Source organism: Falco biarmicus, chromosome Z (genome assembly GCF_023638135.1).
Source record: "Falco biarmicus isolate bFalBia1 chromosome Z, bFalBia1.pri, whole genome shotgun sequence".
In the NCBI taxonomy this organism is placed as follows: Eukaryota; Metazoa; Chordata; class Aves; order Falconiformes; family Falconidae; genus Falco; species Falco biarmicus.
This window is the reverse complement of record NC_079311.1, coordinates 38682390-38710019: the sequence shown is the minus strand read 5'-3', so window position 1 is coordinate 38710019 and position 27630 is coordinate 38682390.

The window sequence follows — 27630 nt, the reverse complement described above, 5'->3', positions numbered from 1 at the left end:
TTTCTGGAGATTCAAGAAAGACCTTTTATTCAATACACTAAGAAATAAGGGCATCCATTATCCCTTTGAGAACTTCCTTCAAAATGGGAATCTTTTCCAGTGCTTGTAATTCCTAATCCAATTAAAGAAAAGGTGACTGTTGTCTCCCAGATTAGAATAGTAACAACTGCTTCCTTTACTGGGAAGTAAACTATAATCTAACTCTAGTTTTTTTGATTTTGAGACCCATATCAGGCAATGCTTAAGAGCTTTTGAAAGTATGTTGTATTATTCCCTTTGGACCATGTTATTACTTTTATAGTTACTAATACAAAATAGGGAACATAATTCACCACTTGTGCAGCAGTGGTGATTTAGATTATAATAGTTTTGGCATTTTCTTCTCTGCTTATCATATTCCAACTCTGGATATGGTATTTCTTGCTGTCTTCGTAGATACCCTGCATTCTTGTGTTTATACCTGCTTTCCACCTCACAGAAGGTAAATTGTTAAGGTGAACTGGCCAGCATATAACTCTGCATTGCTTTTTTGATCTATGTTGCTTCTTTTTTAACAATGTATACTCTCAGCTGTCTTGTGTATCATATTTTGTATGCAACTGAACAATGACTATCTGAGAAGTCATCATTATCCAGCCTGGTCATCAAAGGTTTTGTGGGTGCAGCAATTTGTATTTTTTTCTTTATAATTCACATGATGCATAGGAGGTCAATGTAATTTACCAGAGGCCCGTAATTTAAACATTTGCTGGCTTTCTGCTTCACAAGTTTGATGGGCATCTTAATGGTATGACTGAGATTACTGAGGTACATAAAGATCACCCTTTATAAAGAGCTCACAGCTGCAAACACTTTCACAATAAACTTCAAACTACATTTGTATTTTCTGAAACTACATTTCTATTGTTTGTCAGATATACTTAATACCTGCAGAATGCTTCTGCCACGTGTGCCATTAACTTCACCTGAAATGTAATGATCCATTCCTTGTACAATTAAGTGGAATGGGCTGACACTTTTCTGCAATGAACTCCTGATGTTGCAATGGTTGTGCTTTATTGAAGCTTTTCTTTAGGATTTCTGCAACCAAGACCGGGAGAAACTATTGATATTTCAACATGAAATGAATGACACAAACAATGACAAATTTTTGATTAAACAATCTGGCAACCAATTTTTGTCAAATTGAGGGACTATTAAATTATATAGAATTACTTTACTTTAGCACTGAGGTTGCAATCTACATTTAATAGTTGCTAAGCATTCTTCTGTTGTCTAAACTATTTCTAGAGAGAAAAAATGCATTTTGTAATAAAAGTAGAATTAAAGAAAATAAAGTAATAGGTAGGAATGTATTAATTTTTATTTACTTTATTTTGTACCATCTGTATGCTATGGGGTTTGCAAATGGTATAGTAAACAAATACACATATGGACAGGAATATGTGCCAAAAGGATTTCCAACAAACTGAGAAGTTAAAGTAAAATTATAGGTATGTAGGCAGGCATCTTGCAGCTGTTAACATGTGTCAGGAATTCCATTACTGGGGTGTTTACTATTTTTTCATGGTTTGAGGGGGTGTTGTTTTTAAATTAATGACATGTTTTATTTCACTCGCTTAGTAAAACTTTAATTCTGTTCCAAAATTGCAAAGAAAGCAGAAAGTGGTACCAAAAAGCTGCCACCTCTGGGAAGGACCCTTCTCTTCAAGACTCTTAGCTGCATTAGGAATTCTATTTTACCATGCTTTGCAAGTTGTAGTTTACAGTGACAGGCACTATATCTATACTCTGCTAGCGCTGCTTTCTGTGCTGCCTAAATGATGCTAGCATTACTTGGCACACATATAATGGAAGGGTTTTCCTTAATCTTATCACGCTGCATGGTGCAGCCAGGTTTACACAGCACAGAAGTCTTTTTACCCCTGCAGATAAGAATTAGAGACACCAAGCCAACATCACCCTGTGCTGAAGTTTGTCAAGAGGTGAAGTCCTTAGCAAAGAAGAGTGCTGGACCATGAAGGAGATCAGTATCTGGTGAACAAACAGTGGCAAAAGTAGAAGTGCCTTCCTGCCACTACTGTTTGAAAGTCAAAATGCCCATGCCCTAGTGGCTTACTGGTATTATGATCCTATATCAGCACTACCAAACATTCAAATGCAAGTATCCACCTCTGGTGAGGGGCACATCAGCTTGACCTCTGAGATCTGAGCTGGGAAATTATAAGCCTAGCTTGCAGGCAACATTCAAACTAAACCTATTGGAAGCCACTTTAACTTCAGTAAAGACATGTATAGAGCCCCTGCCTACCTCAGAGCGCAGGAGAACCGAGGCAATATAAATCTTTCCCTCCTTGATTTTGCTGAGAGATCTATGGACCCTGTTCAGTGACCCCTGGAAGCCTTTTCCAGTCCCACCAGTAGAAATACATTTCTGACTGCTTACAAACTTTAGATGGGGCTGTATGCTGGTAGCAATAGAAATAAGAAGTGAAATAAAAATTCCCTCAGTATTTCACTGTTCACTATGACTATCCAGTAAAATATGGAGTGGAAAATCTGAACCGCACAGGTTTGATATGAGCCCTGTCCCTGATCCTTCCTTTGCCAATGCTGTTTGTGCCAGAGCCTGAGTGCGAGCTGCAGAACAATCATTTATGGCCCTGAAAGACACTTGTATTAGAAGTCAAAACACTCTCAGCAATTCCTGTGGAGCTATAAATAAGTTCAAGGGGCATCTACAGAGTGATAACAATGCGTTTAGGCTCAAGGAAATATTGATAGCTGCAGACTGTTTCAGAGTCCCACGAGACAGTACTCAGGCCCTCAATCCACTCCACAAAGCTATCACAGTAGCATTAAGCACTGTTGCTGTGACGGCAGTGAGCCATAAAATCAATGCTTTCTGCTACTAGAAACAATTCTCCCCATCTTTTGCCTGTGCAACTATTCCCTCCCCTCCTGATTTTGCAAGCCAAAAGCAGGCATGTCGAAGCAAGTACTAGCAAACCTTGACCCAATCTGCAGCTTGTTAGACAGAGGCACTAAGGCAGAAGAACTAGGGAGCTATTTTTCAAGTAGCAAAGGACAAGCACATGCATTTTCTCTTTCTCTCTCTTAGACGTGTCAGAAAAAAATGGGAAACCAACAAGCTTGATGCATCTCCTCTGTGATTTAGTAATTCCCCAGGTTGTTCCTGAAGAACTACAGTGATGTACTGCTTTTCCTTCAGGGGAAAAGGGAACTCATAGCCTAGCGCCTGCTTAAATGACATTTCACAAACACTTTTTCTGTTGGTACACCTCCAAGCAGAAAGTTCCAGCTTCTTATTTCAAGAGAAAGTACCCTAATGAATTGAGCCCAAGAAACACACACTAAAGAGTAAATTAAGTGCAAGCAAAATAAATAGGGAAAAATACCACATAGCATCATTAGTAAGTTTAATTTGGATTCTAGCGTGTTCTAGTGTAGCCACAAACTCTCAGTGCTGCTGGTAGCATCAGTGAATCCTGGCATTAGAATCTCTGCTAGTGAAACTATGTCATGCCGGTTTGTGTCTATGTTCCTCGAGAATTTATTGTCTTCAGGACAGTACAGCAAAACACAATCCAGAAATTATGAGGGCAAAGGACAACTTTTAAAGGGCAAATATCTGATGATATTGAGACAGATATATTGTGTATATTGGAAAGGAAATCCACTGATTTTTCCCACAACTATCATGTGGTTGTGAAGAAAATAATAAAGACAGAAGAAACTTATACACTGGCTGCTTTGGTTTTCCTTAGAAGACAAGGGAAAAATAACTGCATATTTGGTCTCTCAGGAGAATCCAGATGAAGCACTGGCAGAATAAAAAGTTATCAAAGAAAGGTGTGTTGAAACAGCCTGACTTTACTACCTTCATTATTAGGTGTCCCTCACTCTGCCTTGCTAAATGCTTTGTCTTTTTCTCCTAATATGTCATTTGGCAACATTCTTTCTTCCTGCTGTTAGCAAGCACAGCTTTCTTGTAACCTTCCTTACAACTGACTATCTGATGATAAATTTGTATAGGTTTTTTTGTAGCCAGAAGACTCCTGCATGCTAACATGCTGTTTCACAGTTGAGCAAAACTCCTAGGAGAACTAACTAAATGCATTCCATCCGTTGAAGTAAAATTGTTTATGCTCCAACATACTCACAACTCTCAGTAACGGACCCTGTAAAATTTTGTTTTCAGATGACGCTAAGTACACTTTAATAAGGAGTAACATTTGAGACATATCATCTAGCTGCCCTACACCCAATGTTTCTCTTCTATTCATTTTCAAAGTCATTTCCCCCATCTGAGCAATTATAGACATCACTTAGCAGTAAAGCTTCCCATACCCTATTTGCCATGACCTATTCATAGACTATGTGGTATTAAGCCTTTACTCACCAAAACAGCTTTTCTACCTGAAACTCAAGCTGATGACCTAACATACAGCCTTGATCTACAGAGTAAGTTACAAAGGATTTCAGAAACAGTAACATTTCCGTAAGATGGAATAAGAAAATTCAATAGCAGAAATATGCTTTATACAGTGACATACCATTTTTTAACAGTCAACAGGATCATGACACAGAAAAATATGTATGGAAATTTAGCTCGACATTTTAAAATATTGTTTAACTTATCAGCAAATCTCAATGCAAATTAAGACACAGCCTTTCCTAAATCACCATGAAAGAAAAATTTCTAGTGGTACAAGAGAGGGTAGGGTCTTGGCCTACCTGTCAACCTGTGCCTTGATTACAATGAATTTTATCATTCTAAATTTCACGTTAATGCCAAACTAGAACTGTAATTACCCAGACAGAAAGGTGAAGGAGAGAAGAAAGGACAAGAACAGGAGAGTCCAGTAAAATAATTGGGATAAGAAAGGTATGGCTTAATTAGGGATTTGACTTTCATGAGCCAAAAAGCAGTGCTTAAACACTTATATATAAAGCCCAATGTACATCTCACTGAAATCTACAGAGGAAAAATCCTCCTAAGCTTTAAAGGTTTTTGAATCAGCCGCATAAGTGTTAATGTTGCATTACACAAGCCTGTGGACTAAGGTTTTCCTTCCTTTGAGGAGAAAGCTGATCCACGAACAATGCCTGGCAGCTTTGAGATAGTGTGGGTTTCTGCATATGCCTATTTGCCCCAGGCCAGTTTTAAGTTTATGTGCCTTCTCCTGAAATGCCACACTGTCTCATAGGAGTTACCAGAAAGATACACAGCATGCCTCTACCCTCATTTATGAAAAGCTTCTCTTTCTAAATGGCATTAATCATCATTCATAATAGTCTCTTGTCTGGCCAACCATGCATTATAGGAGATAAAAATATAGTCAGTGGTGCGGGGACACAGCAGATACAAGAGCATAAGCAATCTAAATAACCCTCTGAGAAGGCTGCTGTGGTATCCCCAGTCCAAATAATTTCCTAACGACATAGCACAGCAATAATCTGATACAGAAGTTTGAACTTTTCATGTCATGCTTAATCAAAAATCCTGAGTATGAAACATAGTAAACAAATCCCCTCTCAGTAAATAAGGGCTACCATTGCATTATCTTCCTTCTCCTGTGTTTCTTACTTCTCTAGTGGCTGATAGGACTTTCCCAAGAAAGAAAAGTGGGAGAAGGAAACTTAAATTTGATGAAAATATGAACCACATATTTCCAAGCATCCCAGGCCTTATTATTTTTCATTTTACTTAAATTCCTCCCACTCCTCCACAAAAATACTAAAACAGAAAGCATGGAATACTGTCCCTGTTTGGAGGTACACGTATATATAGCAGCCCTTTTCTCACAGTCCTGTTTCTACCCAGTTCTGCTTAGTTCTTCCCATAATCTTCACTCTCAATTCCTTCTGTCCTCATGCTCCTGGACAGGATTCAATCCTCAGGTATAACAGAAAATGAGGAGGTTCTCAGAATCAGCTCATCCTTCACTTCACTAAGAAAAAGTTTACAGCATAAAAGCCTCCCAAAGGAGTTAAGCAAGCTCAGACAGTCATCCTTCAATTTTCATCTGAACAAAATAAATATTTTCCCCGATCTCATATTCTACAGAAGAGCTTCATAATCTAAGTTGTGCTCTGATCTGTAGCAAAGACAAAAGTAATGAAACACTGGCTTTTTCTCAAATTCTCAAATTCTTCAGGTGATCAGCTCCAGATCTCTGGTTCCTCTTCATCTGTCCTCCAGAAAAACAAGCTTTCTCTTGAATTCTTTTCCTCTTAATAAAACCATGGTGACTTTCCCATCAGTTCCCCACTACTTTTGGCTTCTCTAGCAAAGACCAAAAATACTGGGTAGGCTGACAGCTGCAGAGGGGTCATTTTTGCAAATGTCTGCAGATCTGAGCCAAAGCAGATTTCATCTTTACAGTTCAACTCTACTTCTTTTCCTTTTCAGGACAAGCTTTTTCATAACTGTAGGCAGTCTTCAGGTAATAGTCATTCAAATATACCATGTCAGCACGCAAGCTTTGCTTTTCAGTTTGTACTCTGCTGTAATTGTGCCACACACATTTATTCTTAAAGTTTAAAACCTGATGACAATTGCTTAAAAGTCTGGTTTCCACTTCCATAAAAATTTCTAACATTCTTTGTTAAATGATATAGAGAGACTAAAATGTCCAAACCCACATACATCAACAAGCTTGGAAAAATGGGAAATTTCACTGAATTTATTTTACCTATATACATAAATATATTTAATGTTGCACCCTACTAAGCATGAGAAAACCTTTGACCCTTACAGTATTTTCCTTTCGTAACGTAGTAATAATAACCCAAATAAGTAGTGGCCATGACAGCACATAATCTGCGTAGCTGTTGTATAGGAGGGGAGATGAAAAAATCCCCTCAACACCATAGTTCCTCGCCCCTAATTTAATACATTTACATCTAAAAAGAAGACAATAATAGCAAGTTTACTCCCCTGTTCTGTGCTTCTGGGCACAGCTGCCTGGGTATGTATCATGGACTAGACTGCATCTTCCAGTGCAGTGAGCTATTGCTCTAGAGCAGGTTCCCTCCCAAATGATCAGATTTTCTCCCCAATACACCAAAAATTGTTCCAGCCTCCTGAATTCCTTTGAGCACAACTGAGGGAACCCAGGCAGATTTAGAATTACTTCAAAGTTAAATGTATCTTACACCTTTTTAAACTACATGAAAACATGACACAAGGGATTTGTAATCACATTCAGGGCAAAGTGGTGAAGTCAAATTTATGAGTCACCAATTAGTTTCTCTCACTATAGGTAATAAATGAGGCATCTCTAGAGCAACTGAATAATTTGTACACTTTCACAGTGGGTCAGACTTACATAGCAGAATCTGGTTTTGTAATTGTGACACACTGAAGGAAATTCAGTGACTTAGTGTTCAGTGATTTTCATTTCCTTTCCATTGATGGTATCTTGCTGGAATACAGGAAAGCAAATCTTGTATGTAGGTAGTAACACTTGTTACCTAAAGGCTTTTATTTTCTCACCCTATCTATGATTCTTTAGCTATATTTCTTGCGCAAACCTGAATCTCATAATAAACAGCACGGGAATTTTCATTAGTTTTAAAATTTGGATTAACTTTGTACCCAAAGTCACTTTGATCAGTGATATATCCCTATGCCAGAAAAACTGTGAAAGAAAAAACACTATAATTTGCTAAGCAGAAAATCTCCACAGCCTTTGAATTAGAATAATAAATATAACTATTAATTTATATAGACTATTACTCAAGGAAGGATAATGCAAATACATTGATAATGTAGTAAAAGAGGTTAATTGCTTTGCTCCCTTCTGCACACCAAAACAAAGAAGGACGTAGCTGACCAAATTACTTGTACCTTAAAAAGTAGGAAAAAATGTCTCCTTTATATGTTCCAAGAAAAGAAACAAGTGTAATTAAATAAAACCAAAACACACAAACTTTTTTTTTTTCCCCCTCAATGGAAATTTAGGAGCACATTGTTGGGTAACAAGGTCACTTAAAGGTTTAGCATGATTTGAAATGAGCCATGGTGAAGACCCTGTGTATTCCAACAGTATCCAAAACTATAAGACTTCATAATATGGCTGACAGACAAAATCTCTTTATGTCTGTACAGAGGTAAGGTCAAGCATCACGCCTTTAGGAAAACTCTTCCCTGTGTGCCCTGTTGCAAAGAATTCTGTCAGAATGCAGTTAATTCACACCAAAGGCTAGGTATCAATCTACCCTGGAAAACAAAATGAACAGTTGAAATACTCTATAGCACAGGCAGGTTGGTTTTTTATTTCATCTGGTTTAAATTTTTTGAAATTTTATGTTTTACCATAGATATCATTCTTCAGCAGATACAAATCTGAGACAGAAAATTAGCCATTGCATATACTCTCCTCATCCTCACTTACTCTTGTCTTAGACAGAACCAGCTGTTGTGGGGGTGCTTTCCAGGCTCATCCTTGGTAAACTGGGCTGCACAACAGCATGAGTTCAAATAGGAGCACACATGTAACAGTATATGTTCATGGCTCACCCAAAACCACTTGAGAAGGTATTTGCCCAAAACTTGTCACTTGAAGAGATTAATCAACTAAATTACAATCATGGACAACTTATAAAGAGACTTTTGCAGCAAAGAAGTCAACCTAAAATGTCTAGTGGAAGCATGAGAGGTTACAGTGGTGGAAGGGACCTTGACATCAAAGCCAAGTCAGACTTACTCAAAGCTCAGCATGATGCCACTCATGTCTCCCAGGGGTGTCTCAGCCTCTGCCCACCTGGGCAGTGCACCCTACCATGGTGTGCCACAAAGAGCCTCTCCTATTGCCCACCAGGACAAAGCACTAGGGGACCAAGAAGGACCCATGCCAAGGTGCTGGCTGGGAGCTCACATGGTGGTTCCACCCCAGGAGGGTGCTCAGCTGGGGATCTCAGGAGGGGTGAGCCCCTCTCTGCCTGGGGCTTCCCTGAAGGGGACTGCAGGGACTGTACTTGGAATAAGTTACAGAGGGGTAGTCAGAGATTTGGGGTCAGATATGGGGGTGTTTATCAGCATTGTCTAAATGGCGCCTGATGTGGTTTATGGGTTGCATTACTGGCACTGATCTAAAATGCGTAGCTTACTCATTGCTAGTTAATTACATGTCATTAATAAATCAATAAACCACTTTGATTCCAATTTGGTTTAACCACATGAAATGAACATCTTTCCCCTGTGAAAGCTCATCATTCCTTATCATTTAGGAACATTAAATGGATTCCCTTATGTTTTAGAACATGTTACATTTCAAGATGTATTGCAGATATTTGTTCCACAGGTACAAAGCCATTACAGTCAAAGTTATGCTTCGTTTACACCACTATAATTAAGAATCTGATACCATATGCCTGTAGCTTTTAAACCTCTAATTTATGTTATTTTCAATATTTTGCAAAGTGTCTCATCTTACATAACTCCTGTAATGAAAGTAACAGAGTTAAATTGACAGGTATGACAGTACAGAGATTTCTTTTGCTGCTTTTTTCATTCAGTTATGTCCAAATTTTTTCCCAGGTTTTTCCCTTTTTTCTTTTACTGTATCTATCTAATTTCAGAAACAGAAAATAAAGTATTTATATATATAAATATGTATATATATATATACATATATACATATAAAGTATATGTATAAAGTTTTACATAGATTTTGTTTGCTCTTTTCAGAATATTTTTCCTTCATTTTTATGAGCTTTCCAGATTATGTAGCCTCCTGATGTTTTCCAGTCACTTGTATAGCGAGTGGGGAAAACAGCTCATTTTAGAGACATGCTTTAGAAACCACACACATAAATATCTTCTTTTGACATGCCTATTGTATACAACCAAAGCAATGCTATATACAAGGTCTTATTAAAAAATATTGTCATCAATACATAGCCCCATACACATACAAAAGGAGGGATTTAGTTCACAAATGAAACAGGAAAATTGTTTTAATGAAGGCACAAAAAATTTATGAATTAAATCCTACATATTCTCAAGATTCTGAAACAAAATTACTGCCTCACTTGTCACATAACAAACTACTTAATAAAATCTCATTCAGGAGACATACCCAGGTGGCTCTGCTCTGCCATACAAGAATCTTTTAATGTTTTTCATATTAAAATATTTGAATCATTCTTGGAGTTAAGCCTAGGAGTCTATTATGAAATAATTACTCCCAGGAAAGGAAGTGGGGCTGGTTCCAAATATTTAAGATGTTTTTAAAAAATCCTCCTTATAAATTACTTGGTTTAGTCCTATAGCTTTTTGTTCATGAAGGAATGCCATTGATATTCTATATATTGTGAATCTGGACAGTTCCTGAAGCACAGAAAATGCAGGCACCATCAAAGGTAACTGAAAGCAGTTTGAAAAAATAATTGGTTTGAGCCAGTTAGATTGAAAGTTCCCTCAGGGAAAGACATGCCCCTTACCTTAGGGTTCATGTAAATCTGATGTTCACAGGAATAGAACTGAAACGTTTCTTTGTATGTTTGCACTTGCTGTTGGATCACATAGGTACAGGCACAAAGCAGTAACAAGACATCCAGATCTGAAAGCGACATGGCTGTTATTCCAGAGAAATGCACGCTAACTCTTTTAAATGAAGCCATGTGACTTCCACGTGAAAGCCAGCTGGTACATCATATGTATGTTGGTATGATCTCTCAGTATGTTAGATTAAACATGCACCTGTCTCTCCCTGTACATACAGACTTACCCCCTGATTTAAAATAAGTAACTAATTAAACAAATAAATAAATTTAAAAGTTAGAGTCTGATAGACCATTGTGCTGGGAGGTTGGTTTGCATTTTTTTTAATCCTCTCTAAATTAAAAAAAAAACAGCTTGGTTCTCAGCCATGTGGTAGCATAGTGAAAGGAACCCTTACATCTTGGACATTAAGTCTAATGTAAGGTTCACCTGAAGTAAATTGTAAACAGAGAGGTTCTCCTGCAATGCAATAAATGTTTCGTTCTACACTAGTATTGTAGAATTAATGGAATGAGGAGAATAAATCTAAACTAAACTCAAATGTATTGAATAACCTCACAACCAACAGACATCAACAACCTACACAGGTGACTTGCAATACAGTCAGAATTTCAGGCTGCAGCTCTGCCTAGGAAATCAGAGACAAAATCTAATACCAAACTTCCCTCATAAATCTCATGCCAATATTAAGCATAAGGAATCTGAAGCAGATTGTTGAATTTGTTCTGGTGATTGACCTGAAATGTGCATATGACAATTAGCCCTGATGTTCAAAGCATCCTGAGGTAAACTGAGTTTGCCCAAACATCGCATTTTAGCTTTGTACTCTTCTGTGGTAGTCTGAAAGAAGAACTTTTAAGGAAAATAAAGAATCACCAGCTGAAAGAAAAATAGAAGAAAAAAAAGAAAAAAAAAGAAAGAAATAAGACAATACAAATTATGTAGCTATTGTAAAATTCTTACAGAGATAAAACCTTAAATTCACTCTTATCTTATAGTGTTTTCATGTAATTATGCTATAAAATACACTCTCCATTACTACTACATCATTCTAAGGTTTTAGAAAACATAGTGCTGGTTTGATAGCACTTCAAGGTATGCAGAAAAACACTTAGTTAAAGAAAGCTTAGAGTGCTGTTATGCCTCAAATGTTAAACTATTTTTACCTTCTTCCCTGCTTTGTCAAGATCTTAGAGATACTGTTCTGTAAGTCCCAAACACAGGGTATTGTACAGAACTGGGAATTTTACTGAGGTATCTAAAACATAGTTATTGTTTAAGTTGCAGTCTTACTGTTGAAGTAGGATACTTTTAATTCTGGGTACCATTAAAACACTTGTGTAAACAAGTGTCCTCTGTTAGAAAGTGTTTTGAAACTTTATTCTAAGATGTTTTTATGGAAATGATAAATCCCTTTGCTACCCAGACTGTGAGGATATCTCCCTTCAGAACCTGTAGAAGTCAAACACCTCTGAAGAGCTGGCACTCATTTCAGAAACCTGGTGAGGGATTTTGGCATTTCAAACAGCTGAACTATTTTGCTACTCAAGCAACACAAAGTAAGCTATTTTCAAAGTCTGCAGAATTACTGTTATTAAAACCTGTTACTTAGAGAGATTTGTGAGATTTTTCAGTTGATCATAATTTTAAATGTTGGCATTACAAGAGTCCCAAGCAGTTCAAGCAAGCTGAACTTGACCTTGCTTTCACTTAGCAGCCTGGGCTTTCAGCATGATAATTTGTACACTTGGCATTTGTAAAAGGCAATATCTAGTCATATGGAAAATACTTCCAAGAGCATTGGAATATTGTAAAAACAGCTCTTAGCCAATCTTAACTAACCAGCAGAGTTTAGCCTCCTTTCTTTGCCTCAGCTTTGGGGTCTTTTCCTTTCTTTATTCAGCTTTTTAAAAACTGAAGATATACTCAAATCCTTCTGTGCTATTTTTACCTTAACATGATTTAACTGTTTGGCAAAAAAGACAGCAAAGAAACATCTACTGATTGTGAAGGAGAGATTTCTGGAGGGCCACAACCATCTGAGTAGTATTCAATTGGAAGAAAATAAAATGAAACACGAAGTTACTCAGTATACTATAATCAAAGACATTTTTGGTATTATGCCCCTTTCAGGACTCAGGTTATCTTATTTTAAAATGCATAATTGTTATATACTTAATCAATATACACACACTATGGACACTCCTTAAAAATGTAATGTTTTGAAATAACGTCATTTTGTCCCTTTTTACACATTTCAATAAGCACTTTTTTTCTGAGAATGTGTCCAGAAAAAGAACCATCTCTGCAATAATCAGCCAGTTTGTCCCATGCTTGTTGTTTCTGTCTGTCTAAAAATCCAATTGGGCACTCAATCATTTAAATGATCCTAAGAAATGAGCACAGTTGAAGGACACTTTCAGAAGTATGTGTAGATTTAGTCACCTAAATTAGAAAGATGGCTCTTTGTTTGACAGTATAAAACCATCCTAATCAGGTTTTAGCAAACAAGCAGTGGACAAAACTTTAAAGCTGGAAAGAAATTTAAGAAATTATGCAGTCAATAGCTTACCCAAAAACTTGCAAATTTTTATTGGTTTTTTAAAATTATTTTTATGAGAAGATTGTCTGGAAAGTAAAGACAACTACAAAAAGCAATTCTGTGGCAGCTTTGGGGCTGCGAGGTGTAAGTACACTCATGCCTGGTACATGCTACAAGAAGTTACAATAGGAGCTAAAAGATGTTGTATATGCCTACACTTTCAATACCGTGCTGAAACTGTTGAGTATCTGTCAGTACGGCAGATCCACAATAACAATCCGGACTCCTTTTTTTTTTTTTTTTCTTTCCTTGATACTTAACCTCCTCCAGTGTATTGGGCTGCAATTTCTTCTGCAAAAGTTCTTTTCTCTTGCTTCATTATGGAGGCATGCTACTTATCTCATATTACAATGTGACTTCAGTTGCATTCCTGCAGTATTGAGAGCAATAGGCACAAAGGTATGTACATTACTCTGTCTATTTATTTGTTTAGGTATTCCTACCAAAATTAGGTTTCTGCCACTTTGTTAAAGGTGAGATTTCAGTACAAGGACTCTACCATCCTACTGTCAATAATCAATCAATCAATAATAATCGCAATAATAATCACAATCAATAGTAAATCCGATAAACATGTCAAAAATGCCTGCAGTGTAATTGTGCAAACATTTATTTACCAACTGTTGGCCTAAATACACACTTTCTTTTGATCCTTTGCTGCATTGCCCCATTGCACGTGTTCTGTTATATCACTTACCCTCATGGCAAGCAACCCAGCAAAAATCCAAAGTTTTCAGTTAATCAGTCAGTTAGTCTGAGTAAATTTGGTCTCTTTATTATAAAATATAATTTGTCACATAAGCTATACACCAACATTTTCAATAATTCAGGCTGAAAATCTCCTTCTAGAGAAACTAGACTGAGGTATTTTTCTCTACCTAAATCTGTTTAACACTATAAACTTTATTCAAGCTAGGATGAAAGAAAAATCTAATTGTAGGCATTTCCTTTTCTAAGGTATCTTACTATGTTCTTTTTTGTAGGTATCTCAGTGCTGCTGCAAAGATCATGCATAGCAGAGTTAATGGGCAAGCCCTCCTGGCCTTGCTTACTTAGGGTGACAAACAGGAAAACAGCATGTATACTACCTCTCCACTCTCCAGCCCAACACCTGGGAAAAGCTCACTTTGTCTAGAGACAGCAAGCATTTCTGTCTTCTGAAAGACCAGAATTCAACTTCTGACCACACAGAAATGGATGTGCAATCTCAGATTTTTCTTTGCACTAAGCCACTGAGTTTTCTTGAAGTCCTACAGTAATACACACTGAAGATTATTATTTTCTTTAGTTGTGAAAATTTACTTATACACTTTGTTAACTTTTACAAAAGATAACATAAGAAAACACATAAATAAGATCCTTTTCTTGTTGAAATGCCATTCTAATAAGTGTCATGTCTCTACACTTTTCAAGAAAATGCTGAAAGGGTTAAAACAACTTGTGTAATCTGAACTAAATATGTCTTTAAACAACTAGAGAAGCAGGCATCTACTGTATTAGATAATATTTGAGGAAAGAAGCAATTGCTATTGTGCAAAACCAAGGTATTTCACTTATTTTAGACAGCAAAGCTAAATGCTTGTCTGGCAGAGAGGCTGATGTTCAGAAGTGATAACTTATGCACACTGTGGACACCCAGGTTTTAGTAGTTACTAAGGAGGGTGAATGATACGTGAATATAATTTAAATATCTACTGCATGTCAAAATCAGGCAGAAAAAATAAAAACCAAGTAAGTAAACAAACAAGCAAACAAAACAAACAAACAAACAAAACAAAAAAGAAACCTGAGCTTGTGTAAATGGTATGCCTAAACATTCTCAATGTGTCCGGAAAAAACTTCAAAGCAAGCCTTTCCTATAGAGTTCCAGCATTTTCCTTTTCATTAGCAAAAGGATTTTTGCAAGACTTTTTAAATTAAGAGGAATTAATCTACTAACTTTGGAGCTCCATATAGATGCTAACTGAAATCTGGAGCTATCTGACTCAAAATGAAGATCAATATGATGAAGAGTCTAGGAAGAAGGAAATTGTTTACTTAAATGTATTTTAATCTTCCACACTGGTATAGTAATTGTGTCACTTAACTAGTAATTGCTTATAGATTCTAGTAAACTAATAAATTAATATGTGGAATTTTTCAGGCAACAGAGGCAAATAGCACAAACTTTTTTGAAAAAAATGCACGATTCCCTTTGAATCCAATCTAAACTGAACAAATAAAATACTCATATAATTTGAAATTATGTATCTTCATTATAATAGTCTTCAGACAGGTCAGTGATAAGATTATGTATAACAACAATCTGAGTCTATTTTTCTTGTGTTTCCTTATATTTTGTTGTATGTAGTACAAAAGAAATTAATGTTATACAGGATACCACGCTAACTGATGCCACAGTAGATGCAAATATATTTGGGCAGCTGCCAGCCATCACCAAGCGTCATTCAGTGGAGCAGGGCAAAAGACCATCAACTGAACACAAGGTGAAGAATTTATGTTTTCAACATATTTCAAAATCAATTACAGTGAGCTAATTATCAGAGAGCACTCTGAGATTTGTTCTTGAAAAATGCAAACTCCTTATAGGAACAAATAGTACAATCTGTAATTTATATACTGTCTTGGTTTCAGCTGGGATAATTTTCTTCTTAGTAGCTGGTGCTAGTGCTGTGTTTTGGATTTGGTGTGAGAACAATGTTAATAGCACACTGATGGTTCTGGTTGTTGCTGGGTCATGATTATATTAATTCGAGGACTTTTCAGTTTCTCAGGCCCTGCCAGTGGGAGGGCTGGAGGGACACGGGACTTTGGGAGGGGACACAGCCAGGACAGGTGACCCAAGCTAGCCAAAGGGATATTCCATAACATATGATGTCCTGCTGAGTATATAAACTGGGGGAAGAAGGAAGGTGGGGACATTTGGTATTATGGTGTTTGTCTTCCCAAGTAACCATTATGCATGACAGAGCCCAGCTTCCCTGGAGATGGCTGAACACCTGCCTGCCCATGGGAAGCAGTGAATGAATTCCTCGCTTTGTTTTGCTTGTGTGCACAGCTTTTGCTTTACTTATTTTTTTTGTTACCTTATCTTGTTCTTATCTCAACCCTCCCTCGAGTTTTGCATTCCCTTCCTATTCTCCCCCCCATCCCTCTGGGTGAAGGGGGAGTGAGACAGTGGCTGTGTAGTACTTAGTTACTGGCTGGGGTTAAACCACAATGTATGCATAGTGTTGAAGCATTAGCAAGGCAGACTGCAGTAAAATCAGGGATCTTGAATGTTGTTAGCTGTTTTAATGCAAGTACAGTGTGGAAAGTATTTAAAGTTCAACTAATACAGTAATACTTCGTCGTTGTTGTTGTTATTATTGTTGTTGTTGTTGTGATTGTTTTTTCTTATATTACCATGGTGATCTGTTTACCCAGTGGGATTTTGCTGTTGTGGTTACTGTCACTACAATAATGAATCATGGTCCAAAGCCAAGAACTGATGCTGATCACAGATTTATCTGCCAATTCTAACCTCTTGATAAGTACATATACATGTGAAATACAAATTTTAAAAGTATATTTTTTAATCATAGATGTATAAATATTCATGTTCTGTGCTTTTTTGCCATTTGTAATCTAAAGGACAGTATCCATCAGGTAGCTGAGAATTTAAAAGCACAATTTTAGCAGTGGTTAGACACCTAGAACCAGGATAATCCTAAAAGTTTTGCTCATCTGCAGACTTTTCCTACCTAAGTCAAACACTTCTTACTTTTCAACTTTGAAATCTCTACAGTGTATGTACCAAATCCACAACTCTGCCTAGAAGCATATCTCACAGGTGTGGACAGCTCTGAATTTATTTCACACTCAAGAATGATCCATGTTCATAAATGAGATGTGCTGCTTCAGTCTCTGCAATCATTTTACCTCTCACATGTCAGGGACAAACCCCCACCAGCCAGCTATACCTTCCTTTAGAAACAGGTGAGTGAAAAGGTAGGAATGGAAAGTGTTGATGCTGCTTAATTTCTAATAGTGAGGAGCACAGCATTTAAAGGCAATAGAAAATGTGAAACAGTGACAGGATACAAACACTTTTACACTTTTCAACGTGCACGGAAAGCAAGTTCCCCCTTCACAAAAGTCCCCCTTTTTCATCTTGAATACAGTTGGACATCGTCAGCAGATGATGTAGACAGAATCCATGGCTATGGAGCGCTTTCTATAAAGAACATTTAAATCCCTTATCTGGGGAATAAATTACTTCCTCTGTAATAGAAGGCTATCATAGGAGAAAAGAGCATGTTCCCTCTTTTCAGCACCTGTGTGTTTTTGAAAGAAAGATTGCACATGGAAAGGATTTCAGGTTCTTGATATGGAGTATACAAAGTTCCGTATCACAGCTTTGCTCTTCACTTTTCCTGTTGGCTGTCTAAGGCAGAAATATGCTAACAGCATGACCTTTGCTTAGCATGTTATTTTGAAATCTGTTACAGGGTGCCTAATGTACTTGGCATTACTTTACAGAGAGCTTTAGCACTTCACTCCAGACCTTCACAATCGGAATGAGATGCTTAGAAGTTCAGCACTTCTACATCTGCTGTTTCTGCAATTACTGTGCAGCTTGAGGAAGACTACAGGGGAAATAAGAGGCTGAATATGAAATACAAATTCTGATTCTTGGTCCAGTCCTTTAAGCATAAGTCAGTCTTCCCATGTAAAGATACAGACTGTGAAATACAAAGATGGACCTACTGTCCAGAGGTTCACAGAAGGAAGTAGAACATTAATCTTTTTTAGCTGTTAAAGATGGTATTGGACTAACATCTGTCAGTTTTCCCTCTGAGCACAGCAAAAATCAATGATACTTTGCAATGTAGCTATCATTCACATATTTAAAAATAACAGCATACAAAACAAAAATCTTAAAGCACTGCAATCATTTTTTTAATTAAAATTAAATTAATATCTCTCCAGTTTCAAAACCTGATATTAGGGACCTCCACAGTGTTAGCTGGAGTTGTACAGGCACAAGAGGAAAACAGAATTGCAATAAAGACTACTGACTGGTGAGCTAGAACAGCACTTCTTGCACCGCAGTCCAGGGAGCACTATCAGCAGCCTGTAAAACCCATTCTGTCATACCAGGGAGGCATCTGTCAATCTCCAAACAGAGATATGTTCCGCAGCTGTAGCCAGCCCACAGTTCTTTCATCCAGCCCAGAGGATTGTTTTAATTAGCTAAACAACATCAGACAGTCACAAGTACTGCACTGAAACCTGCTTGGCTGCCTCCTTACCCTTGGGCTTGCATTGCTGCTTTTTCTGCCAGATGTGGGGTTCAGCAGTTAAAGTGAAAGGCACAGATGGGGTTCAGGAGAACAAAAGGCTCTTCAACTGCCCAACATTTACAATCAGACAAGCTGGAAGAGTACACCCTGCAGGATCCAGCCACATAGACCAGCCAGAGCACAAGGAGCTCAAGGCAGTGCTCCTTCCTCTCTGTAGCCATACATGGTATCAGGTCAGGAGGGTCCACCAGTTTTGTACAGGGAGTGGGCAAGGAAGCAGGCAGTACATGAAGAAAGACCTTCTCCAGGCCTGGGGTGCTACAGAGAGTCCCCTTATCACCCAGGACTGTAGTGAGTGAAAGGACTAGCATCAAGCTTCCAGGGAAGCAGGACAGCCGCATGAGGAAAAGTTTGCCTAAGTCCTCCCACAAATCCTCTGACTCACTGGTATTTCCCTGCCCAACAACAACACAGACCCACCAGTGTGTTCTGAAGCTCACTGCTTCAACACTACCCTTTTTCTGGCACAGAAGAATGGAAACTGGCTCTTCCTCTGACTATGGCAGTAAATTAAATACATCATCACTCACTTTTTGATGCAAGCTGTGATCAAGAGTTTGTAAAGCATCTGACTGCTGCAGTTCACTACTGCAGTCAAAGAGAAACCAAAAGCAAGCTGCTAAGTGAGCTGACAACCCAAAAGCAGTTGGAGACATAAGCAGATTTATCATTATTCTAAGGATACAAAACAAGCTCTCAGATCATAATACACCAGGAATTTTCCAGTGTTTGGATCTACAGCCCATTTATTATGACTTGTGCTCAGCTCCATCATTAAAAATGTACATTTTCCCAATGAAAGGATGTGGAAAAAAGAAGACAGTACTAAACAGCAAGAGAATGGTGTCACAACCTTCTCTTCTTTAACAGGAGCTCGTTCCATCTGTGAAGTGTTACTTAAAATGAAAGTTAGTCTAACAACTCATTTCACATTAAATTTAGGTCTGAACTTTGAAACCAATTTTTAAATATTTGCTTCTAGGATCATTTAGTCAAGTGTTGTTTTTCCTGAAAAACAAATAGTAAATGTGTATGTGTGTGTCTGTGTACAAAACATGTATGTACATGTATAAGTACATAAATACCTACATACATCAGAATGTTGTATGATTCTCAGTGAGACTCACTGAACGTGCATGGGGCAGGGAGGTCTGTATGTTCATGCGTGTTGTGGAAGGCCAGTGTTTGAATCCAGGCCATGCTGGGAACAAAGGATGGGCTGCAAAAGGATCCATTTCTGACTATTCCTCCAGAGCACATCACTAATCTTCAGAGGTCTGACTACACACCTGGCTCCCCACCTCCTGCCTGAGAGAAATGAATCAAACCCACTGTGTGACAGCATCTCCAGTATTTCTCGTTAAACCTAGACAAGTCTTTATGTAGTAGGGCTGAATTTAACAAAAGCCTTTATGAAGCCTCTTACTAGCGTTATAGCTTTTAATTAACAGCAAGAATCTCTATTTTAATCATATTTCTAACCAGATTTGAAGGTTTTTTTTACTTGTGTTGATTATTTCATCCATTTTTCTCCTTACCCTAAAGCACAGCTTTCTCACTAATTCTCTTCTTGACACTCCTCTGATCTTTGGATTTCACTGGCTATTTTGTCGGTTGACAGAAAACTGCGACAGACCAACCTTCACAGGTTTCTTGGTCACTCTTGAGGACCTGTTCTGCAGACAGGATATCTGGAAGAGTGTTATTTGAAAACATACCCAAAGTAGTTCACCGTACTAACATACATTATTTAAAACTAAAGAAGTCTTGAGCATGTTTCCCTGTGCTACAGTACTTCACTAGATAAGTGGCCAAAGTAAAGGACCATCTTTGCTGCTGTTTGAGATTTATGGAGCAAGAAAGTAAACGGATTAAGATAATGTCCAGCTTTCAGGGAAAAGAGATGTGAAAGCTGTACTTTTAAGGAAAAATGCTAATATTTTTTTTCATTATTTTGTATGCATATGTATTTCCTTATTTGGTTAAATCTGTTTCTAATTTCATAGCTTTCTGGTTTAGTTCTATCTGTATCACAGATTAATTTTAACAGCTTTCAGGATCTTTTTCTTAGACCACTTAGGAGTCCACAGACATACAAAGACAGAAAGTACGTTTCTTAAGCTGAGTATCTCTTCTTAGCATTAGGATTGGTGAGCCTCTCATCTCTATGGGCACAATATTCCCCCTATTAATTAACGTTGTTAAGGATGACTTGTCAAGGTGGTTACAAGCTCCCTATCTCATTAGTTAGGAGCCCCATTCTCTAAAAAGCAACAATTATATCCTATTTACTATACATTTTAAAATTGGTGGACATAGCTTTCAAATAAGACATTAAAAAAAACCCCACAACATCATCTTCAGTTTACAAGTTGTAAACAAAATTTTAAAAATTCTGAAGTTTCTTTACCTGTCAAAGTCAAAAAAAGCCCAGAAAGGTTTGTCAGTCCCTGATCTGAAATGGAATAACTTAGCATGTCAGCAGCAAATCACGTGGGACTAGTTGATTTCCATTAAGAATTACGCTCCTGCCAAGATCAAAAAAACATTTATGTTTTGCTTTTCTATAATGCAACCACTCCTCTTATTAGTTTTTGATATTTTATTCCCTGCAATCTTCCTTTCAGAGCACTCTGTAAGCAATCCTTCTTTTTTTTTTTTTTTTTTTTTTTTAATCTTCCCACTAAGACAAATCCAAACTCAATCTCTTCTGTTGACAGCGCAAAGGAATTCCAGCCGCTCCAGCCATTAAGTCAGTTTCACTGGGGGTCCAACTTAAATTCCTGTATGCAAACATGCATAGCATGGGGAATAAAAAAGAGGAGTTAAAGACATGCACATACATGCACAGCTACAATCTGATTGCCATCACAAAAACGTGGTGGAATGGTTTATATAACTGGCGTGCTGCAATGGAAGGATACAGGCTCTTTAGGAAGGTCAGGCAAGGGGGAAAAGGAGGGAGTTTTGCCCTCCATGACCAGCTGGAGTGCCTGGAGCTCTGCCTGGGGGTGGAAGAGGAGCTGACCGAGAGCTTATGGGTCAGCATCAAAGGGTGGACAGGGACAGGTGACATTATAGTGTGTGTCTGTTGTAGGCTGCCTGACCAAGAAGACCAAGAGGATGAGGCCCTCTACAGACAGGCAGGAGTAGCCTCACCTTCACAATCCCTGGTCCTTATAAGGGACTTCAACCACCCCAGTATCTGTTGGAGTGACAACACATCAAAGCATAAGCAATCCAGGAGGTTCCTGGAATGTGTTGATGATAACTGAAGAGCTGCTGGGGAACTCAAGGGCAGCCTTGACTGCAGTGACCATGAAATGGCAGAGTTCAAGATCCTTAGGACAGCAAGGAGGGCACACAGCAAGCTCACCACCCTGGACTTCAGGAGAGCAGACTTTGGCCTCTTCAGGGATCTGCTTGGTAGAGTACCCTGGGATAAAGACCTTGAGGGAAAATGGGGTTCAGGAAAGCTCGTTCATATTCAAGGATCACTTCCTCCAAGCTCAGGAACAGTGCATCCCAACAAAGAGGAAGTCAGGCAAAAATGCCAGGAGGCCTGCATGGTTGAACAAGGAGCTCCTGGACAAACTCAGACACAAAAAGGAAGCCTACAGAGGGCAGAATCAAGGACAGGTAGCTTGGGAGGAATACAGAGAAATTGTCTTAGCATCCAGAGATCAGGTTAGGAAAGCTAAAGCCCTGACAGAATTAAATCTGCCTAGGCGTGTCAAAGGCAACAAGAAAATCTGTAGGTACATTGGTGATAAAAGGAAGACTGGAAAATGTGCACCCTCTTTGGAAGGAAACGGGATACCTGGCTATCCGGGATATGGAGAAGGCTGAGGTAGTCAATAAATTTTTTGTCTCGTTCTTCACTGGCAAGTGCTGCAGCCACACCATCCAAGTCACAGAAGACAAAGACAGAGACTGGGAGGATGAACTGCCCATGCCGACTGTAGGAGATGATCAGGTTTGAAACTGTCAAAGGAATCTGAAGTGCACAAGTCCATGGGACCTGATGAGATGCATCCATGGGTCCTGAGGGAACTGGCAGATGAAGTGGCAGTTCAGTGAAGTTCCCACACTGGAAAATAGGAAACATAACCCACATAATTAAAAAGGAAAAAAAGGAAGAGATGGGGAAGTACAGGCCAGCCAGTCTTACCTTGGTACTCAGCAAGATCATGGAGCAGATCCTCCTGAAAAGGAGGATTCTATGAGCTAAGGCACATAGAAAATAAGGAGGTGATTGGTGACAGCCAAAATGGCTTCATTAAGGGCAAATTGTGCCTGACAAGTCTGATGGCCTTCTATGATGGGAGTACTGCATCAGTGGACAAGGGAAGACTGACTGATGTCATCTACCTGGACTTGTGCAAAGCATTTCACACTCTCCGGCACAACATTCTTGTCTCTAAACTGGAGAGACATGTATTTGATAGACAAACCACTTGCCGGATAAGGAATTGGCTGGATGGTCACTTTCAAACAGATGCAATCAACAGCTCAATGTCCAAGTGGAGACTAGTGACAAGTGGCATTCCTCAGTGGTCCATATTGGGACCAGAACTGTTTAACATCTTTGCTGGTGACATGGATAGTGGGATTGATTGCACCCTCAGCAAATCTGCCAGTGACACCAAGCTGTGTGGCAGTTGACATGCTGGAGGGAAGGGATGCCATCCAGAAAGTCCTTGACAGGCCTGAGAGGTGGGCCCATGTGAAGCTCATGAAATTCAACAAGGCCAAATGTAAGGTCCTGCACATGGGTTGGAGCAATCCCAAGCACAAATACAGGCTGGGTGGAGAATAGATTGAAAGCAGCCTTGAGGATAAAGGTTTGGGGGTGTTGGTGGACGAGAAGTTCAACATGACCTGGAAATATGCACTTGCAGCCCAGAAAGCCAAGCATGTCCTGGGCTGCATCAAAAGAAGCATGGCCAGCAGGTCGAGTGAAGTGATTTTCCCCTTCTACTCAGCTCTCACGAGACCCCACCTGGAGTACTGAGTTCGTCTCTGGGGCCCCCAACATAAGAAGGACACAGACTTGCTGGAGCAAGTCTGAAGGAGGGCCACAAAGGTTATCAGAGGGATGGAGCATTTCTCCTATGAAGACAGGCTGAAAGAGTTCAGCCTGGAGAAGAGATGGCTCTGGGGAGACGTTTTAGCAACCTTTCAGTACTTAAAGCGGACCTACAAGAGTGCTGGAGATGGACTTTTTTACAAAGGCATGTAGTGACAGGACAAGAGGGAACAGCTTTAAACTGAAAGAGGGTACATTTAGATTAGATACTAGGAAGAAATTTTTCCCTGTGAGGGCGGTAATACACTAGAACAGGCTGCCCAGACAAGTTGTGAATGCCCCATCTCTGGAAGTGTTCAAGGCCAGGCTGGATGGGGCTTTGAGCAACCTGGTCCAGTGGAAGGTGTCCCTGCCCATGACAAGGGGGAGGTGGAACTAGATAATCTTTAAGGTCCCTTCCTACCCAAACCCTTTTATTATTCTGTGGTTTATGATTTTATGATGTACCATATTTGAACAGGAAAATATGGAAATGGAGCAAGCTACATCCAACATCTGACTGCTACATTTCACCCTACTGATTATTTTTTTTTTTGTGGCTGCAAATGGCAGTGAAGTTGAATGGGTTTTTGTCAGCTCAGACATTTAATAAGTAACATACTTGTGAAGAACACTGAGTTCAGCAGAGTTTAGCACTGTCCCTCCCTTTCTCACAGAGTCTATACTTAAGATATCTGGCCTGCAGAAAGATGTCATTTCTGCTCTATACATTTTAGTAAATGCCACAAGATCCATTGCTAAAATGAATATAGAATGGACAGAGAATGTATGAACAGGAACAAAACTAGTTCATTGATCTAGAATGCCAAGCATCATCTTACTTGGATGCATATTTTGTCTGTTAAATAAGACTAGTTAGTTTTATGTATGATTTTTACTTCTTAAAATTCTGCTAGCTTAGAAACAAGACTGCCTGGGTTAGCCTTCCTGAAGGGGAAAATGATGCTAAATTAGCACACAATATTGAAATGCTTTGCTCTTTCTAATGCAATGCTGAACATGAGTTTGCAAATTGTATAAGCAGGCATAAATCATGTCCAGCATGACACTAGCTGTTTTCCCCAATGTAGTTTTATGAATCTAAAATTTCAGCCCTAAGTTGTTCTAGACTTGAAGCAAGATTATTTTTTTTTTCATTTTTTTTGTTATTATAGTTTAGTCTGATGATAGCTCCTATTCAAACACATATGTGAAGGCTGGCCAACTGGTAACAACGGACAAGGAGAAGGCTGAGGTACTCAACTTTTTTTACCTCAGTCTTCACTGGAACCTCTCTTTCCACACCTCTCAGGTGAATGGACTGCAAGACGAGGACTTGGGGAGCAAAGTCCCTTTCACTGTAAGGGATCACGTTTGTGACCACCTGAGGAACCTGGACATATGTCTATGGGACCTGATGAGCTACATCCCAGAGTCCAGAAGGAATAGGTTGATGTAGTTGCCAAGCCACTCTCCATGATATTGGAAAAGTCATGGCAGTCAGACGAAGTCCTCAGGTGACTGGAAAAAGAGAAACATTTTTTTAAAAAGGTGGAGCGGAGGATCCTGGGAAGTACTCACCTATCAGCCTCACCTCTGTGCCTAGGAAGATCATGGAACAGATCCTCCTAGAAGCTCTGCTATGGCACATGGAGGACAAGGAGCTCATTTGACACAGCCAGCATGGCCTTACCAAGGGCAAGTCTTGCCTGACCAGCCAAGTGGCCTTCTGTGATGGAGTGACTACATCAGTGGACAAGGGAAGAGCCACCAACATCGTCTATCGGAATTCTGTAAAGCCTCTCCCATGCCATACTTCATGCTAAATTAGAGAGATATGTGTTTGATGGGTAGGCTGTTTGGTGAATAAGGAGCTAGTTGGAAGGTCACATTCAGAAGGTAGTGGTCAACAGCTTAATGTCCAGTTGGAGATCAATGATGAGTTGTGTCCCTCACCAGTATTGTTTAATATTTTCATCAGTGACATAGACAGCAGGACTGAGTGAACCCTCAGCTAGTTTGCAAAGAACACCAAGCTGAGTGGTACAGTTGACATGCCTGAAGGAGGGGTTGCCATCCAGAGGGACCTGGTCAAGGTCAAGAAGCGGGCCCTTGTGAACTTTATGAGGTTCAACGAGGCCAAGCACAAGGTCTTGCACCTGGTTCAGGGCAAACCCTGGCTGGCTGAGGGTTAAAAGGATTGAGAGCAGTTCTACAGAGAAACACATGGTAGACGAGAAACACATGGTGGATGAGAAGTTCAACATCACCCAGCAACATGCACTTGCATCCCAGAAAGTCAACCATATCCTGGGCTGCACCTAAAGGAGCGTGGCAAGCAGGTCTGAGGGAGGTGACTCTGCCCCGCTACTCCACTCTTATAAGACCCCACCTGTAGTACTGCACATCAGCACAGGAAAGATGTAGAGCTGTCAGAGCAGGTCCAGAGGAGGACCACAAAAATGGTCGGAGGGATGGAACACCTTTCCTATGAAGAAGTGATGAGAGTTGAGATTGTTCAGGCTGGAGAAGAGAAGGCTTTAGGACAGGGGTCCTCAAACTTTTTAACCAGGGGGCCCGCATGCGGATGCAGTGGCAGGCAGCCATCTGCGGCTGCTTGGTTTCCCAACCAACCCCCAGCGGGAGGCGGGGGGGTCTGTAAATACCGGGGGCCGGATTGAGGGCCCTGGGGGGCCGTATCCGGCCTGCCGGCCTTAGTTTGAGGACCCCTACTTTAGGGTGACATTATTGAGGCCTTTCAATACTTAAATGGGGCTTAGAAGAAGATTGAGGGCAGACTTTTTAGCAGGGCCTATTGCAATAGGGCAAGGGGTCATGGTTTGAAACTAAAAGAGGGTAGATTCAGTGTATGAAGGTATGAGGAAGAAATTTTCTATTATGAGGGTGGTGAAACACTGGAGCAGGCTGCCCCTAGAGGTAGATACCCCATCCCTGGAAACATTCAAGGTCAGGTTGGATGGGGCTTTGAGCAACCTGATCTAGTTGATATCCCTGCTCACTGCCTGGTGGTTGGAAGTAGATGACCTTTAAAGGCTCCTTCAAACTCAAACTCTTCTGTGATTCTATGATTTTATGACAGTGCCTGAAAAATTCAGTTTCTAAGATTAAGTCGATTCTCCTGTACTTTCTTTGCACCCAGACATGACCAACACTTCCTCTTCAAAAACACTTGAACTCTTCAGACAGAACTCATGCAAGTGTTACACCACACCATCTCACTGAAAGTGGTTAATTCCTACACATAATGTTATGGTAAATGTTATGTGAGCTGGCATAACACGTTCTTTTGTCACAAGAGAAAGCAAGCTCTTGGCAGATATTCCACTTACAAATTTCCCCTTTACCGTATCATATTCGCTAAACAAAAGTGGCAGGAATTTATCTTTCCCCTAGAGAAAAATCTATTTCCCTTAATCTCCTGGTAGATAAATATGGCTGAACAACTTTTCTCAGAGATGTGCTTGAAAGCTGAGAGGATGCCCAGAAACATCTTGCTCCCAAAGATGAAAGTTTAACAAGGTCATAGTTGTCTGCAAATCATAGCATTAGAATAAAAGCAATTATGTAAACCTAACTTGAGCTGACAATTAACAACATTTTGCTCTAAAACTGCACACCTGTATAACATTAATCAGAGAAAACAGAAGAAACTAATTATTGAAAATCACTTTTACAAGATGATAGCTCTCTTTTGACCAGAAAGACATATCAGCTAAAATAGTCACAGTCTCATCTCTATGGTTTTCTCTTCTCATCTCTGGTTAGGACTCTGGAATGAACTTTCTGATTCTGAAACAACTCTCAGCTCTGTGGCTAACGAATAATTCCTCCCATGCCTTCCCTTGCAGCAGTTTGCTTGCACTCTCTACTGCTCACAAACTGAATGTCAAGCCTCCAAAAGACCTCCATCCATCAATGTCCTCACTCACCAGGTTTTTCAAGCACTCTGAGGTTAAAGAAAATATTCTCTGCAGGTAGTGGGAGTAGTTCACCGCCACAGCAAGAACAAAAATGTATACAACAATGAGCTTCTCTGCTGGAAAGAAGTCTGCAAAAGTGA